This window comes from Moschus berezovskii, chromosome 1 (genome assembly GCF_049115385.1).
Source record: "Moschus berezovskii isolate FMDL1 chromosome 1, NW_MosBer_1.0, whole genome shotgun sequence".
NCBI classification, from domain to species: domain Eukaryota; kingdom Metazoa; phylum Chordata; class Mammalia; order Artiodactyla; family Moschidae; genus Moschus; species Moschus berezovskii.
In genome coordinates, this window is record NC_142460.1 from 162,981,039 (window position 1) to 162,998,461 (window position 17,423).

Genomic DNA, 17,423 nt, shown 5'->3' on the forward strand with positions numbered 1-17,423 from the left:
TGTTTATAATAGATGGTCTCCCCTGGTGGCTCAGATGGTAAAGAATTTGCATGCAATGTGGGAGCCCTGGGTTCAATCACTGGGGCAGGAAGATCCCCTGGAGGAGGGAATGGCAACCCATTCCAGTATTCTTTCCTGGAGAATCCCATGGACAGGGGAGCTTGGCGAGCTATAGTCCGTGGGGTTGCAAAGAGTTAGGCATGACTGAGTGACTAACACTTTCACTTGCACTTATAATAAATAAATTATATTTACATTATATATACAATATTTATATAATAACTAATATTATCTATCTATAATAATATATTAATATTATTAATATAATTTATATTAATGTACATAATATTATATATACATACACACAGGTCTCCGTTACTGCCTGTGGGCTTTCTCTGGTTGCAGCCAGCAGGGTCTACTCTTAAGTTCTGGAGTGCGGGCTTCTCATCGTAGTAACTTCTCTTGTTGCTGACCATGGGCTCCAGGGGGCAAAGGTTCAGTAGTTGTGACACATGGTCCCATGGCAAGTGTGATTTTCTTGGACCAGCAATTGAACCCATGTTCCCTGCATTGGCACACAGATTCTTAACCTCTGGATCATGGGGAACATTCAGCGTCCTAAGTCTCGATATATCCAATTTATGATAGTGTACAGATCAGATTGACTTTCAGTAGCATTTACATTTTGAACAATCAGTGTTTACAGTATAATGATGCCCGTTTTATTGCACTTGAAGCATGATTTCACTATGTTTCTATCATTATAAAGTTTACAGTATTAGTAGTCTCTTTGCTGTTACATATGACTCGGGAATTGCAGGTCAAGAAGAAACAGAACCTGACATGGAACAGCTGACTGGTTCAGATTTGAGAGAGGAGAATGACAAGGCTATGTATTGTCACCCTGCTTATTTAACTTATATGCAGAGTACATCATGTGAAATACCAGGCTGGATGAAGCACAAGCTGGAATCAAGATTGCTGGGAGAAATATCAATAGCCTCAGATATGCAGATGACACCACCCTTATGGCAGAAAATGAAGAGGAACTAAAGAGCCTCTTGATGCAAGTGAAAGAGGAGAATGAAAAAGTTGGCTTAAAACTCCACATGATAAAAACTAAAATCATGGCATCTGGTCCCATCATTTCATGGCAAATAGAAAGGGAAAAAGTGGAAGCAGTAACAGATTTTCTCTTCTTGGTCTCCAAAATCACTACAAATGGTGACTGTAGTCATGAAATTAGAAGACACTTACTTCTTAGAAGGAAGGCTATGACATATGACAATCTGAGTGTTTTAAAAAGCAAAGACATCAGTTTACCGACAAAGGTCCGTATAGTCAAAGCTATGGTCTTTCCAGTAGTCGTGTATAGATGTGAGAGTTGGACTATAAAGAAGACTGAACACCAAAGAATTGATGCTTTCAAATTGTGGTGCTGGAGAGTTACTTGGAATGCAAGGAGGTCAAACCAGCCAATCCTAAGGGAATCAACCCTGAATACTCATTGGAAGGACTGATGCTGAAACTGAAGTTCCAGTACTTTGGCCACCTGATGCAAAGAGCTAACTCATTGGAAAAGACCCTGATGCTGGGAAAGACTGATGACAAAAGGAAAAGAGAGTGGCAGAGAATGAGATGGTTGGATGGCATCACGGATTCAATGGACATGAACTTGGGCAAACTCTGGGATATGGGGAGGGAAAGGGAGGCTTCACATGGTACAGTCCATGGGGTCCCAAAGACTTGGACACAACTTAGCAACTGAACAACAGGAATATAACCCGCAATTAAAAAGACTAATGGAAAATTGTGAATCTTTTGATGATATGATTTTTCTGGAATGCACTGTGGTGAAAAGGGGTGTCTGCTTATATATACAATAAATTTGTAAATCACGTTCATTTAATTATAGAATGAGAAGATTGCTGAAGAGCAAGATTTATACCTGAATAATTCTGAATACTACAGTGTTGTATAGTTGCTCAATTCTGCTTTTACAACAAGGCCAACCAAAAAATAAACACAAGCAAAAATGTTTTAAAATGAATAAATGTGGACTTCCTTGTGGTGCAGTGGATAAGACTCTGTCTGCCAAGGCAGGGGACATGGGTTCAGTCTTTGGTCTGGGAAGATTCCACATGCTGAAGGGCAACTAAGCCCCTGAGTCACAACTACTGAGCCCACGTGTTGCAACTACTGAAGCCCATGCGCCTAGAGCCTCTGCTCCACAAGAGAAGCCACTCCAGTGAGAAGTCTGTGCACCACAAAAAAGAATAGCCCCAACTCGCAGCAACTAGAGAAAGCCTGCACACAGCAATGTAGACCCAGTGCAGCCAAAAAATAAAAATAATAAAATTTAAAATAAAGATAAAATGAATTAATGCATACCTGCTGTTCTTTACCAGATGTTCCTAAGATGTACGAAAAATCAACTTTATGTCCTGAGCGGAGGGGTCTTCACACTGTAGTATTTATGAAGTTTTCAGGATAGTGTCTTTTTGACATGTTTTGATTTCTTTTTAAGAAAATAATATATTTCAAAAAACCTAGAATGATATTACAGAAGGAAAATGTTAGGGGCCCATAAACAAACATTTATAAAAGAAGTTAAAAGTTTTGAACCAGTATTAATTAATATTCATTCATGTGCATATGAATTGCTTTATACTTCGCACACTATAAGGCTTTTTCTCTATCAAAGTGATTATTATATGTTTCGTGATGGTAGTATTTTTGATGGTTTTTTCTATGCCATATCCTCTGTGCCTAGAAGAGTTCCTTGGAAATAATGTGTTCAATAAATATTGATTAAATAAATTAATGTTCAGGGTGCTTGTATGCTTAATTCCTGTCTCCATATCCATTACTCCTGACAAACTTCTCACTACTGTGACCCGAATCAAAGCCCTAAATTAATGCTTCCCAATATAATAAAGAAATACATATCTCAAACTAAAAGATAACCTCATGCTTAACAGTGAAACATTAATTTATATTGTTGTAAAAATTAAGATAAAGGTGCCAATGATCACTTCTGTTGATTAATCATTGTTCTGTAGGCACTGCTGCTGCTGCTGCTAAGTCAATTCAGTCGTGTCTGACTCTGTGTGACCCCATAGACGGAAGCCCACCAGGCTCCCCCGTCCCTGGGATTCTCCAGGCAAGAACACTGGAGTGGGTTGCCATTTCCTTCTCCAATGCATGAAAGTGAAAAGTGAAAGTGAAGTCGCTCAGTCGTGTCCGACCCTTAGCGACCCCACGGACTGCAGCCTACCAGGCTCCTCCATCCATGGGATTTTCTAGGCAATAGTACTGGAGTGGCTTGCCATTGCCTTCTCCGTCTGTAGGCACTAGCCACTGAAATTAGACATGAGAAAAAATAGCAGGTATAAATGTTGGGAAAAAAGGCAAATTATTTATTACGTGTAGATAATATAATTTTAAACTTAGAACACCTCATAAAACATTATAAAATAATGAGAATTCAATAAAGCCATAGGTTATTAAATGCGTATAAAAGCAATGTTTTCTATATGTTAATTAAAATGACTTAGAAAACAGATGAAAAGATCTCACTTACTATATCAACTAAAAAATCAAAAACATCTGATACAAGTATAATACAAATAATATGAAGAAAACTTTAAAACTACTGAAATAAAAGATTTATATATGTGGAAACACATACTGTGCCCTTATATAAGAAGGACCTTGGTGATAAAGATGTAAATTCTTCCTAATTTAATTTACATAATCAAAGTACTCCTAGTAAAAATGTTGAGTAATTTTTTAGAAATTTAACAAAATGATACTAAATTCACATAGTTATAAATATGAAAAATGAGAACAAAAATATTTTGAAAAAAATGATGAGAAAGGACCATCTCTATCAAATATTAAGATATAAAACTACAGTCAGTAAAAGAGTTTGATTCTAGTGTTTGAATAGACAGAGCAATATAATGAAATAAAGACTTCAGAAACAGAAACATATGAAAACTTAGCATAAAATAAAGGTGGAGAAGAGTAGACATTCAAGAAATGATGGGGTGGGGGCAATAGACTAGACTTCCGTCTGGAAATCAAAACAAAAGTAAATTCTTATTACCTTTCTTACACTGAAATAAACACTAGGTGAATTGAAAATGTAAATGTTAAAACAAATGTTAAAAGAAAACATGGAGGGTGGAAAGAAATAAAGCCCACAAACCACAAAGGAAACAATTAGAAAAACTGCACAAAATTTTAAAAAGTTTTTTTATTGAGGTATAGTTGATTTATAATATATGTTTCAGGGGTACAACAAAGTGATTCTCACAATTTAAAAATATTATACTCCATTTATAGTTATTATAAAATTCTGGCCATATTTCCTTGTAGCTTATTTATTATATATATAATAATTTATACTTCTTAATCCCTTACCCCATCTTGCCCTTTCCCTACTTCCTCTCCTCACTGATAACAATTAGTTTCTTCTCTATATCTGTCTCTTTTCTTTTTTGTTATATTCACTAGTTTGTTTTACTTTTCCTTCCTCTGCAATTTTTTGGAATCATTTGAGAAGGACAGATGTTAACTCTCCTCTATGTTTTGTAGAATTCACCTGTGAAGCCATCTTGTCCTGAACTTTTGTTAGTTGGAAGTTTTTTTAAAATTACTGATTCAATTTAATTACTAGTAATTGCCTGTTCATTATTTTCTATTTTTTCCTGGTTCAGTCTTGGGAGATTTTACATTTCTATGATAATTTGTCCATTTCTTCTAGGTTTTACATTTTATTGGCATACGACTGGTTGTAGTCATCTCATGATCCTTTGTATTTCTGTGGTATTGGTTGTAACTTCTTTTTCATTTCTAATTTCATTGATTTGGACCGTCTTTTTTTTTCTTGGTGAGTCTGGTAAAGATTTAACAATTTTGTGTATATTTTCAAAGAACCAGCTCTCAGTTTAACTGATCTTTTCTATTCTTCAAAAAAAAATTTTTCGTCTCTATTTCATTTCTGCTCTGATCTTTTTGATTTCTTTCCTTCTACCAACTTTGGGTTTCATTTGTTCTTTTCCTTGTTCTTTAGTTGTATGGTTAAGTTTTTTAATTTGAGAATTGTTTTTGTTTGTTTCCTGAGGTAAGCTTGTACCACTATAAGCTTCCCTCTCAGAACTGCTTTTGCTGCTTTTGGATCCTTGTGTTTTCAATTTCATTTGTCTCCAGGTATTTTTTTATATCCTGATTCCTTCAGTGACCCTTTGGTTATTTAGTAGTAGATAGCCTCCGTATGTTTGTGTTTTTGCCTTTTTTTTCCCTTGTAGGTATTTCTAGTTTCATAGCATTGTGGTCAGAAAAAATGCTTGATACATTTCAATCTTCTTAAATTTACTGAGACTTGCTTCATAGACTAGCATTTGATCTATCCTGAAGAGTATTCCATGTTTACTTGAAAAGAACGTGTATTCTGCTGCTTTAGATGTTTTATATATATATAACATATCTAACATATGTTAGATATGTTATATATATATAAAGTCTATCTGTTCTAAGGGCTTCCTGAAGCTCTAGTGATTAAGAGTTCACTTGCCAGTGAAGGGGACACAGGTTCGATTCCTGGTCTGGGAAGATCCCACATGCTGCTGAGCAACTAAACCCATGCACTACAACTACTGAGCCAGTGTTCTAGAGCCTATGAGCTGCAACTACTAAGCCCATGAACCTAGAGTCCATGCTTCACAGCAACAGAAGCCACCCATACACTGCAACTAGAGATTAGCCACCACTCACTGCAACTAGAGAAAGCAACAAAGACCCAGGACAGCCATAAATAAATAAATAAATCTTTAAAAAACAAAAGTCTATCTGTTTTAATGTGTCATTTAAAACCACAATTTCTTTATTGATTTCTGCCTTGATGATCTGTCCACTGATGTTCAGTTCAGTTCAGTTCAGTCACTCAGTCCTGTCCGACTCTTTGCTATCCCATGGACTGCCGCACGCCAGGCCTCCCTGTCCATCACCAACTCTTGGAGTTTACTCAAACTCATGTCCACTGAGTCGGTGATGCCATCTAACCATCTCATCCTCCGTTACCATCCACTGATGTTAGTGGGGTGTTAATATCCCCTGTTGTTATCGTGTTGCTGTCTTCTTCTCCCTTTGTGTCTGTTATGTATTTGGAAGGAAAGTTATGACCAACCTTGATAGTATATTAAAAAGCAGAGACATTACTTTGCCAACCAAGGTCCGTCTAGTCAAGGCAATGGTTTTTCCCGTGGTCATGTATGGATGTGAGAGTTGGACTGTGAAGAAAGCTGATCGCCGAAGAATCGATGCTTTTGAACTGTGGTGTTGGAGAAGACTCTTGAGAGTCCCTTATACTGCAAGGAGATCCAACCAGTCCATTCTAAAGGAGATCAATCCTGGATGTTCATTGGAGGGACTGATGCTAAAGCTGAAACTCCAATACTTTGGCCACCTCATGCGACGAGTTGACTCACTGGAAAAGACTCTGATGCTGGGAAAGGTTGGGGGCGGGAGGAGAAGGGGACGACAGAGAATGAGATGGCTGGATGGCATCACTGACTCTGTGGACATGAGTTTGAGTGTACTCCGGGAGTTGGTGATGGACAGGGAGGCCTGGCGTGCTGTGATTCATGGGGTCGCGGAGAGTCAGACACGACTGAGCGACTGAACTGAACTGACTGATGTTGGGTGCATCGGAGAAGGCAATGGCACCCCACTCCAGTACTCTTGCCTGGAAAATCCCATGAACAGAGGAGCCTGGTGGGCTGCAGTCCATGGGGTCGCCAAGAGTCGGACACGACTGAGCGAATTCACTTTCACTTTTCACTTTCTTGCATCGGAGAAGGAAATGGCAACCCACTCCAGTGTTCTTGCCTGGAGAATCCCAGGGACGGGGGAGCCTTGTGGGCTGCTGTCTTTGGGGTCGCACAGAGTCGGACACGACTGAAGCGACTTAGCAGTAGCAGCAGCATGATGGGTGCATATGTAAAATTTTTAAAACTTCTCTATAACAAAAAAAAATCACAAACTTATAAGGCACATCAGAAACTGGGAAGACTACTATCAACATATATGACAGAGAGCTAACTTAAGTCCTTAATTTATAAAGAACTCATGATAATCCATGAGTAAAATGGGCGAAGGGTATGAACACATTATATACCAAGCACATTACAGCAACAGAGACAACCATAAATATATAACAAGTTTTTTAGGACGTCCCTGGTGATAAAGTGGATAAGAATCTGCCTGCCAATGCAGGGGACACAGGTTTGATCCGGTCCAGGAATATTCCACATGCCACAGAGCAATTGAGCCTGTGTGCATAGCTACGGAAGCTAGTGCACCTGCAGCCTGTGCTCCTCAATAAGAGAAGCCACTGCAATGAGAAGCCTGTGCACTGCAATGAAGAATAATCCCCATTTGTTTTTATGCTGACTTTGAAGATGGAGGAAGGGGTCACAGGCCAAATACAGTCTTTTCTCGAAGCTGTAAGAGGCAAGGGAATGGATTCTTCCCTGAGGTCCTGGAAGGAACCAGCCCTGCTGATATCTTAATTTTTAGCCTCATGAGACTCATTTCAGACTGCCGACCTCCAGAGCAGATTTGTATCAAGTCACTGGGCTTGTGGTATTTGTTACAGCAATGACAGGAAACTAATAGAGATTGTCTTGAAAATCATTATGAATCAAAATGAGATTAAAATAGGCTATTAAAATGTAAAATAAATGTACTATTATACAGTTTAAAGTCAAAGAAGAGGGTGACTTCAAGTGCTTTGGGGAAGTAACTTAATGTTCTCAAAAGTAGTTGTCTATACCTTGTCCAGACTACATCTAGAAAAAAGATCACCAACTCTGGAGAGCTGGTGGATTGTTTTCTTCAGAAAAACTAGCTAGAGAAACTAGCCAGCTCTCGCATCAAACACTTAGGGTGGAGAGTCTAAAAACCAAGAAGACTGTCTGGTGCAAAGGCACTGGTAGAGTGGTGGCATGGCTGGAGGCTGAGAAAGCTGGGTAGGGAGGAGATGATGTGTGTGTGTGTGTTGGGGGTGGGTGGGTGACAAAAGGTGACAACAAGATCAGGAGATTATCTATACAAAGCAAATAATATCATTAAGGAAATCAAGTTGCTTTCTGCCTTAGAGAGTTTTACTTACATAGAGAGGGGGAAGGCTCAAAATAACCCTGAAGTGTTAGGTTTTATACATACGTGTATATATATATATATATACACATTTTATACACACAGGGACAGATATAGAAATACAGATGCGTGTGTGTGTGTGTGTGTATTTTTCCTAACTCTGCTGAGGGCTTAGAAGCAATGATACCCCAGTAACAATGAGCATATGGAGCTCCATTCTTCACTAAATACCATTCTTCACAAAAGGAAATCAACAATCTGAAATTGGAATATTCATTGGAAGGACTGATGCGGAAGCTAAAGCTAAAGCTCCAATATTTTGGCCATCTGATGCAAAGAGCTGACTTCCCAGATCCCGATGCTGGGAAGCATTGAGGGTGGGAGAAGGGGGTGACAGAGGATGAGATGGTTGGGTGGCATCACTGACTCGATGAACATGAGTTTGAGAAAACTCCGGGAGATGGTGAAGGACAAGGAAGCCTGGTGTGCTGCAGTCCACAGGGTCACAAAGAATTGGACACTTCAGAGACTGAACAACAACTACTAAGTTGATTCAGAGTCCCTTGGAGAAACAGATAATTCCAGGCATGGATCAGGGAAAGTTCAAGATAAAGTTGGTATGTGTTTAAAGGACACGGAAGCCAACTTGAAGGATTCTCTGATCAAATCTAGGACAGTCTGAACATCAAAATAAGTAAGGATAAAATAAGATGACAACCTATTAAATAAGATAGGAACCTATGAGTCCATACTAATACAAATGAATAAATAAGGAAATAGAGAAAGGAAGAGAAAGCTCTTCCTTATGGCATAATGACGGCTAATAAATGTAGAAGGAACAGAGGAAAGAAACAATGACTGATGCCGATCACAGAGTTAGTTGAAACAGGCAGGACCTGTCATTGAAGGCTAAGTGCCAGTGAGTGTAAGTCTGATAAGGAACAGGACTGAGCATAATACTAACCAAAAACATGGAAAGAGGGTGGCTTTGTGCAGAAACCTGGCAGACACCTTGATCGTCACCCGGTCAGCAAGACCTGAACCACCAGGAGGACAGGTGGATCTCATACACCCTCTGGAGACTGCTAAGGGGAAAGGTTCATTCCTGAAGTCTCCCTGCCAGGAACTGGCCTGAGTCGGGTCACAGGGAGACACCAGCTGGACCCAGGTTGAGGGTCATCCTGCAGAAGGAAAAGCCTGAACTCTTTGACACAAAGTTCAGCAGAATGTAAAATGAATACAGAACCTCTTCCTTTAGCTTACAAAATCCGTGTTACATAGGTAAGATAATCACATATTTTAGGGTTTTCAAGAACACGATTTTGAACACTGTATCCACCTTTAAAATAATGCATCCCTAGTGGGGGAAGGAAAGGGTGGGATGAATTGGCAGAGTAGGATTGATTATACATTGCCATGGGTAAAACAGATAGTCAGTGGGAAGTTGCTGTATATCCCAGGGAGCTCAACCCAGTGCTCTGCAATGACATGGAGGGGTGGCAGGTGGGAGGGAGGTTCAAGAGGGAGGGGATGTATGTACACATATGGCTGATTCATGTTGCTGTATGACAGAAACCAGAACTTCCAGGTGGCTCAGTGGTGAAGAATCTGCCTCCTGGGTTCTATCTCAGGGTCAAGAAGATCCCCTGGAGCAGGAAATGGCAACCCACTCCAGTATTCTTGGGAAATCCTATGGACAGAGGGGCCTAGTGGGTTACAGTCTGTGGGGCTGCGAGAGTCAGACACAACTTAGTGACTGAACAACGACAGTAATGGCACAAACCAACACAGCACTACAAAGCAGTTATCCTCCAATTAGACATAAATAAGACGATGTGTCTCAACTTTTGGCTTCAGAAGTGTGATCTCTCCAACAGTGAAGAAAGGCAGTTTAAGAGTGAACACAGGGTTGAGAAGAAAGAGACCATGCTATAGAAGGAAAAAGGCTTGTGTGGCATGGCATCTGAGTTGCAACATCAGCTCTTGCCAGTACATCTAGCTGTCTGGTCTCAATGGTTTAATGTATGAAAATTTCTGCTTTCAATGATGTCTAAGGTTTCAGTTCAGTTCAGTTCAGTCGCTCAGTCGTGTCCGACTCTCCGCGACCCCGTGAATCACAGCACGCCAGGCCTCCCTGTCCATCACCAACTCCCGGAGTTCACTCAAACTCACGTCCACAGAGTCAGTGATGCCATCCAGCCATCTCATTCTCTGTCGTCCCCTTCTCCTCCCGCCCCCAATCGTTCCCAGCATCAGAGTCTTTTCCAGTGAGTCAACTCGTCGCATGAGGTGGCCAAAGTATTGCAGTTTCAGCTTTAGCATCAGTCCTTCCAATGAACACCCAGGATTGATCTCCTTTAGAATGGACTGGTTGGATCTCCTTGCAGTCCAAGGGACTCTCAAGAGTCTTCTCCAGCACCACAGTTCAAAAGCATCAATTCTTCGGCGATCAGCTTTCTTCACAGTCCAGCTTTCACATCCATACATGACCACAAGAAAAACCATAGCCTTGACTAGATGGACCTTGGTTGGCAAAGTAATGTCTCTGCTTTTAAATATGCTATCTAGGTTGGTCATAATTTTCCTTCCAAGAAGTAAGTGTCTTTTAATTTCATGGCTGCAATCAGCATCCACAGTGATTTTGGAGCCCAAAAAATAAAGTCAGCCACTGTTTCCACTGTTTCCCCATCTATTTCCCATGAAGTGATGGGACCAGATGCCATGATCTTAGTTTTCTGAATGTTGAGCTTCAAGCCAACCTTTTCACTCTCCTAGTCCAGCACAAAAATCCATATATTAAATATATCTATATACATCAGAAGTTGCAAGCTTTCTTGGATAACATAGAATTGTGCTGTGTTCAAGGTTTGAATGGTTATAAACAAGTTATGTAGGTTTTGGGTATTTAACAATTTTATGTATTTTATTTATTTTTGACAAAAAGTTCAAATCCATTACCAGACCAGGCCTCCCAAAGAAGCACCTTCAGGGTTAGAAGCTCTACTCCCACCAAGCAGTGGCAAATGCAACTACTGCACTTGTGTGTGCTCACACTTGCTCAGTCATGTGGGATTCTTTTTGACCCCATGGACTGTAGCCTGCCAGGCTTTTCTGTCTGTGGAATTCTCCAGGCAAGAATACTGGAGTGGGTAGCCATTTCCTTCTGCAGGGGATCTTCCTGACACTGGGTCTCCTGCATTGGAGGCAGGTTCTTTACTGTCTTGAGCCACCAGGGAAGCCCAACTACTGCATGGGCTACAGAAAAATTCAACATTCTAGGGCTAAATTTATGGATGTGTAAACTTTTAGCTCCTCCTCCCAGCCACTGCCACATATCTTTTTAATTTCTAGTGTTGACCTCTTTTTCACTATAATGTTTATTTTAATAAAATTCCATGAAAATATCCCAAATTTGATCTTACACACTTGGATGTTCATTCATTCACGCTTTCAACACACAGGTGAGTGCTTACCACGTGCCAGGAGCTGTGTGAGGTGTGGAGGGTACAGTGAACACAGAAATGTGTCTGTTTTCGTGGAGCTAGTATATCAGTAATAAAATAATCACAATAGTGACTGTTCTACGTGTTTTAAAGCAAAGAGCAACAAATCTGTGAGGACACACGACAAAAAATCTGATCCGGCCAGTGACCTGGGAAGCTTCTCCAGAGCAGTGCCAGCTGACTGAGATACGAGGGGTCAGTGGGAACCGCCTGAGCAGAGAGGAACGTGGGGTAGGAGGGAAGAACGGTGTGGACAGAGGCCAGTCAGTGGACAAGGGCCCCATGTCTGGGGCCCAGTGAGAAACTCCAGTGGGTGCAGATGGGTCTCCGGAGGTCCAAGAGGTAAGCAAGCTGCAGAGTCATCAGAAGGCACATTTATGATATGCCTCATTCATCCAAGAGGAACGGACATCTAGCAGTAAGAAGAGAGAAAGAGAGGCTGGGGAAAGGGGATATGATGAGCGCTGCCTTCTGAAGAGGTGACTCTGGCTGCAGGATGGAGAAGAGATGAAGGAAATGTCAGAGAGCAGTGGATGCAGAAGGTGGTACTAAGGAAGGCGGGAGCTTGGACCGAGGTGCCTGCAGTGATCTGGAAGATGCATGGGGGACAATGTCACCGGGGCTTGGAGGCCCACTGGATGCTGGCAGGAGGGAAAATGTCAAGGAGGAATCCTGGTTTCTGGTGCAGGGGTCCCAGTGGGGTAGGTGGGGGAGACTTTCAGGGCTTGTGTGTGCTAAGTTGCAGGGGGTCTGAGAGGTATTAAGTTGTGTTGCCATCCAACAGCTGGACCTATGGGTTGAACTCAGAAGAAGTCAAGTGGAGAGATCAAGCTGGGGGGCGAAGAGCATAGAGATGGTGGGCATGGATTTGTGCCCAGTGTTGGAATCTGGGGGCCTGAGGAGAGGACACTGCACTCTGAGGAACTGCAATGCTAAGAAGCCAGGAGAGGACAGCAGCTGGGATGGGAGCAGGAAGTGTGGAGGCTGAGGGCACAGGAGCTGAGGGAAGGCAGCCCTTTGCTGTGGGGTCAGACTTAAATGCTGCTGGGAGACTGAGCAAGACTGAGTGGCCAGGGCTGTCTGATTAGCGGTTCTTGTTTTAGTGCAGAGGCGAGAGTGGAGGGCAGACTGGAGCGGGCTGAGGAATGAGAGACGAGGAATGGATACACTGAACACGGCGATTCTTTACCAAAGTTTGCCTGTCGAGGGGGATGAGAAATTGGGCATGTCAACTACAAAATGGCGCTTGCCAAGAGCATTTGGCAGCAACTGAACAACAACAGGTGGCGCTAGTGGTGGAGAATCTGCTGCCAATGCAGGAGATGTAAGAGACGTGAGTTCAATTCCTGGGTTGGGAAGATCTCCTGGAGGAGGGAATGGCAACCCACTCCAGTATTCTTGCCTGGAGAATCCCATGAACAGAGGAGCCTGGTGGGCTACAGTCCATGGGGTTGCAAAGAGTCAGACATGACTGAAATGATTTAGCACACACGTACGAACAACAAGAAGAAGGACATTTGCCATCTGCCTGTGCTGTTGCAGCTGCTGACCTTCAAAACTCCCTGAAGGGGACGTAGGGTGGAGAGTGAGGCACTCTGTGCTCCAAGGAAACTGGTGGGACAAGTCTTTAGATAGTTATTTTCAGGAACTGACTGCATGATCTCAATCTTTGCATCTCCTTATATCTAGAAAAGCACTAAATCCCTTCATGGTGACATCAGCTCCTTGTGACTAGCAGAAAACCTTTCGTAAAGTTAGTGCTTGATTGCTTTGGCTCCCTCTTCACCAAAATCTTATATATTGATCTTCCCTCACTGCCTTTTCGGGCTTCCCTGGTGGCTCAGGTGGTAAAGAATCCACCTGCGACGCAAGACACCTGGATCCCTGACTCAGGAAGCGCCCCTGGAGAAGGGAATGGCTACCAACTCCAGTATTCTTGCCTGGGAAATCTCCTGGCCAGAGGAGCCTGACGGGCTGCAATCCACAGGGTCACAAAGAGTTGGACACAACTGGGTGACTAAGCACAGAGCTGCCTCTTTAGAGCAGTCTCTCAGAGCTATCTGAGGTGCTGCCTCCCCCGGCTGCAGTCCTCATTTTGCCCCAAATAAAACTTAACTTGCAGCTCTCACGTTGTGCATATTTTTTTTAGTCAACAGTTAATAACTAGAAAATGAAGAGGACCACAGGTCAGGGAGTTTGTTTCTCTTTCTTTTGTGATGGGAGGTCTTAAGCACGTTTAAAAGCCAAGGGAAAGAGCCAGCAGAGATGGGAGAGGTTGATGACACGGGTGAAAGAATGGGCAGCTAAAAGTAACAGCAAGCAGGAGCGGGTAAGACCCAACGCGCAGGGGAGCTTGCTGTGGTGGCGGCTGGGGCTGGAGGAGAGTCCCTTCGTGGCTTTAAGAGGCTCTGGGAAGTGAAAGCATGCGGGATGAGGAGGAGCCGCGGGAGAGTGGAACATCCCACAGACCCTCTGCAAATCGCAGTTGTCCTGCTGCTGCTGCTAAGTCACTTCAGTCGTGTCCGACTCTGTGTGACCCCATTGACGGCAGGCCACCAGGCTCCCCCGTCCCTGGGATTCTCCAGGCAAGAACACTGGAGTGGGTTGCCATTTCCTTCTCCAATGTGTGAAAGTGAAAAGTGAGAGTGAAGTCGCTCAGTCATGTCTGACTCGTAGCGACCCCATGGACTGCAGCCTACCAGGCTCCTCCGTGGGATTTTTCAGGCAAGAGTACTGGAGTAGCTTGCCATTGCCTTCTCCGCGCAGTTGTCCTACTGTTGTTCTTTTCCTCAGCCAGGGTTTCACGGGATGCAAAAAAAAGAAAACGGAGGCCGGCGTTTGCGATTGGCCAGGGCACAGGTGGGCGGGGCCATCTGCTCCCAGAGAGGAGCGGACAAGTCTTGTCAATCACTGCATCACTCTGTGACTGACAGGACTATCAGCACCCAGGTACTTGCTATCAAAGGGATCAGCACAGGAATGCTCCTGTGTCCCCATTTCAATTTGCCTCTCTTGGTGCTTCTCTAAAACACCAAACAAGAAAGACTACTCAACAGATAGAGTGTAAATTCCTCCACGATTTCTTTTTCTCACCGGGAAGAAGTTTACAGATTCTTTCATTCTTCCCTAAAGTCAGTTTTAATGTTCTTGCCATAGCTCTATACAGAGACACTGTCCTAAACCTCAGAAAACTAAAAGGCATCTTTTGATTTTTAGCTTAATACTAAGGCACTTAAGAGGAGAGTGAAAAGGTTGGCTTGAAGCTCAACATTCAGAAAATGAAGATCATGGCATCTGGTCCCATCACTTCATGGCAAATAGATGGGGAAACAGTGGAAACAGTGTCAGACTTTATTTTTTTGGGCTCCAAAATCACTGCGGATGCTGATTGCAGCCATGAAATTAGAAGACGCTTACTCCTTGGAAGGAAAGTTATGACCAGCCTACATAGCATATTAAAAAGCAGAGACATTACTTTGCCAACCAAGGTCCGTCTAGTCAAGGCTATGGTTTTTCCTGTGGTCATGTATGGATGTGAGAGTTGGACTGTGAAGAAAGCTGATCGCTGAAGAATTGATGCTTTTGAACTGTGGTGCTGGAGAAGACTCTTGAGAGTCCCTTGGACTGCAAGGAGATCCAACCAGTCCATTCTAAAGGAGATCAATCCTGGGTGTTCATTGGAAGGACTTATGCTAAAGCTGAAACTGCAATACTTTGGCTACCTCATGCGACGAGTTGACTCACTGGAAAAGAGTCTGATGCTAGGAGGGATTGGGGGTAGGAGGAGACGGGGACGACAGAGAATGAGATGGCTGGATGCATGACCGACTCGATGGACGTGAGTTTGAGTGAACTCCGGGAGTTGGTGATGGACAGGGAGGCCTGGCGTGCTGTGGTTCATGGGGTCACAGAGAGTCAGACACGACTAAGCGACTGAATTGAACTGAAGGCAATTACGGAGCTTTGTCTACTTGGTTTAAAGGTCACAATTCTCAAAATACATAATAAAAATGTTGTATCCTTATCTATAAACTATAAAATTCAAATCCTTAAAAAAAACCCCACCTAACTTACATGAAATAACAGAGAAAGGGAAAATAGCACAAGACTGTCTCTACTCAATGCAGGGAGACCAATTAGGAGGCTTCTGACATAATCCAGGCCTGGAACAGGGTGGTGACAGTGGGGCTGGGAGAAATGGTAGGACTGTACATCTATTCTGGGTACATTCTGAAGGATGTGTTGACAGACTGAAGGTGCAGATGGAGGAAGAAAAGCAGTCCAGGAGGAACCCCAAGGCCCAGACAACTGACAATGGCTTCTGGTAACTGGGATGGGTAAATGCAGGGGAGAAGCAGGTTTGGGAGAAATGTTTTGGACTTGCTGTGTAGGCGATGGTTAGTCATCTATGGAGAGATGTGGGCAGAAGACACGAGTCTGTAGCTTAGAGGAGGCTCAGGACAGGAGACATGCAGTTGGGGTTCACCGGCATTGAGATCGGTTTTGAGCCTATGACGCTGGATTAAGAAAGTGAGTGTAGACTAAAAAAAAGAAAGACTCAAGGTCATGTTCCGCAATGAAAATCTGGTCTGAAAAAAGTTACCTGTTGGCACAAGTGTGGCAAGGAAAATTGCGGACAGAGCTCCGAGCCTGAGTTCAGCGGGGCAGGGGCAAACATACAGGCTCTGTTGCAAAGGGTTCAGACTTCCAAGGGATGGGATTAGGGGAACGTCAGCGCTGAGATTAGAAGAAAAAGCAAAGCAAAAGCAAGCAGGTAGATGCATAAATGAAGCCGTCAGATTTAAAAGGGAAATAGTGAAAGCGAGTAAGTTGGGGAAGGGGTGAAATTTGCCCCAGGGTGATGGGCCAGGAGGTTGGGGTGGGGTGACTGGGGCCGGCCGCCCCCTGCCCGTCAGCCTCTGGCGGCCAGTCCGCGTGCGGGCGGGTCCGCGGCCCGCCACCCAGCCCGGGACAGTGTTGGCTTGTGAGTGCGCTGTGTGGGCTCAGTCACCGTGTCTGAACCAGGAAAGAGGACGCCGAGGGCCGCTCCTCACCAGACCGCGTTTGCAGGAGGAAGCGGCCTAACGACCCGGCTACGTTACCAACTCCAGAGCCAGGCAGCGAAGCCCGAGTTGGGCAGGGGCGGGACTGAGTGATCGGGAGACACCGGAGGGCTCAGAAAGGTTAGCAGCAGATTCGGCTGGGGAGCGGCGGCGGCGGCGGCTGAGCCGTTACCTGCTCCGCGCTACTCCCGCGGCAGCGCCAACCCCCCGACCTCCCGGCTCTGACGCGTCGCCCTGGAAACCGGCGCGCGGGGCCTCCTGGGACTGGCCGGCCAGCCAGAAGGGGCTGGGGAACCGGCCAGCGAAGCCTGCGCGCACGCGCACTCGAGACCACGTCTGTGCGGCCTGGGCGCGGAAGTGAGTTCCGTCCCCCTTGACTGTGAGGGTGAAGTCAGCTGGTTGCGAAGACGTTAAAAACAAGCCTCCCACCACTCCTCTTCGGCTCCTAGGACCACGGCTGCGTCCTGGCGCGCCCGCAGCGAGGGAGACGGCCCCGCGGCGTCCCTGTGGGCGCGGAGTTCCCAAGGATCCTTCACGCGTCGGGTCCCTCGCGCCCGCGCACACGTGTGTTGAATCCAGGTCCGATGTGTATGTCCGCTTCCCAGCCTGGTAGGGCAGTGGACCTAGATCAGAGCGCCCGTGTTAACCTCTATAAAGATGGATTTCTCGGTAGCAGAAAATCTGATCCCAA